The sequence below is a fragment of the Galeopterus variegatus genome, unplaced genomic scaffold (assembly GCF_000696425.1).
Source record: "Galeopterus variegatus unplaced genomic scaffold, G_variegatus-3.0.2 Scaffold1571, whole genome shotgun sequence".
Taxonomy (NCBI): domain Eukaryota; kingdom Metazoa; phylum Chordata; class Mammalia; order Dermoptera; family Cynocephalidae; genus Galeopterus; species Galeopterus variegatus.
The window spans coordinates 17,083-19,054 of NW_007727682.1; positions in this window are offsets into that span (position 1 = coordinate 17,083).

Here is a 1,972-nt window from a genome sequence, read left to right on the forward strand (position 1 = left end):
TGAGAAAGATACTCAGAGACCACAATTTGGGCCCTATATGTGCTCAGTCAAAGATAGCTTGCTTTCCTTATTTTTCAATCTTCTCCAAGAACTTGAGTCTAGGCCCAAGGGCATTCCACACCCTGCCCAATTAAGTGTGTTTCTCCGGGATCCCAGGCGCTCTCCTCCTTAGAGGTAGGCTCTGCCCACCTGAAGCAGCCTCCTCCTTTCTTCTCCCTTTTCCAGAGACTAAACCCACTCCCTGGGGATGGCCCATCAGCACCAAAGCCCTCTTCACTGTCTCTCTTGAATTTCCTTAGAGGTAGGCTCTGCCCACCTGAAGCAGCCTCCTCCTTTCTTCTCCCTTTTCCAGAGATTAAACCCACTCCCTGGGGATGGCCCATCAGCACCAAAGCCCTCTTCACTGTCTCTCTTGAATGTATATTATAATGTGAGGAACACTGATACTAAAATCAGACCTTGAAGGAGCTGCTTACCTCTCTATACCATAGTTTCTCCATCTGCAAAGTGAGGTCAAAAGTATTTTAAATGAGATAATCCAGGCAAAGTTCTTAGCACAGTGCTTGGCAAACAGCAAGCACTAGAAAACCTTATAAATTTGTATTATGATCTGCCAGGGAAACCTAAGTCTTTTTGTGTGCAAATAGTTTCCAGCGGTCTTCTCTGACATTCCCAAGGAAGGAGGGCCTGTAGATGCCCGCCCTTTGCTGTAACATAGGGACACAAAGGTGATTTGTGTGAGCATTAGGCCTCTTGAGGGAGGGAGTCCCCAGTTGGGAAAGGAGCATTCAAAGGAATAAGAAGTCTGTGGAGGGATGCCTTAGGTTGCAAGAAACACACAGATGTGTGCACAGGGGGTGGTGGGCATTGCGAGGCACCAGCAGCATGATAAGGGTGCAAGAAATCTTGGGTGAGGACAAATAGGATCACAGTATGGCAGGGCCTCATGAAATCTTGGCCTGTGCAAACTGAGGCAGCTCCAGGAAGCAGCTCCCCTCTATGTGGCAATCAAAGAGGCTAGTTACAAACATTCCTATTTCTCCTCTTTTTTTGTTGGCCAGTACACAGATCGAACCCTGGACCTTGGTGTTATCAGAACCACGTTCTAACCAACTGAGCTAACCAGCCAGCTCATCCATGAAAGCGGTAGTATCGCACAACTCCTCCACCTTTAAAATTAGGCATGGCCATGAGACTTGCTTTAGCCAATGAATTGTATGAAGAAGGGGTGTGTGTCCTCTCTAGACAGAAGCCTTAAGAGCTGATGTGCAATTGGCCAAATTTCCTTCCCCTGCCTCTGCCCTTGTGGAAGCATGTACCAAGCTGGAGTCTGTATCAGTCGAGTTCTCACGTGAGCCTTCCCTGCTGACCATGCTGGACAGGGTCAAGAATAAACTCCTGTTGATTTAAGTTCCCACAGCAGAACCTAGCCTATCCTGACTAATTGCTCCCCATCTCTTTCTCAATGTTTCACTCCTTCTCTCAGGGAATCTGCTTCTTTCTGTGAATCAACTCCATCCTCTTCCCACCACCAATGAATCGATTCTTTCCCTGGACTCTAGGATAGTTCTTTCCTTGCAGCCATCACCCACTCTTCATTTCTTCTTTTGCATAAGTTCTGCTTGCTTAACATTCTCCCTGGCCCTGTCTCTGCTTTGTGGCTCTGCCTGTGACTGCTTCATTCTTCAGGATATCTTGGTTCAGAGAGACAAAGAGAGGCTCTGATTGCCCCACTCATCCCTTCATGCCAAGCCACACATAGGTTGCTGCCCAGCCTCTAGATGGCTCCCTGGGCTAGGTACCAATTCCCGGCCCAAATAGCTCTGGAGGAAGGGGACAAGCGAGGGGTGGTATTACATGACACAAAACATGGCACCTGCCCAAGGATGTGGGTGGGGCATGGCCACCTGGAAAGTGTTAAGAATGAGAAGGCATCAGACCTGAGGGGCAGGCAGGAGAAAGGGAAGAATGT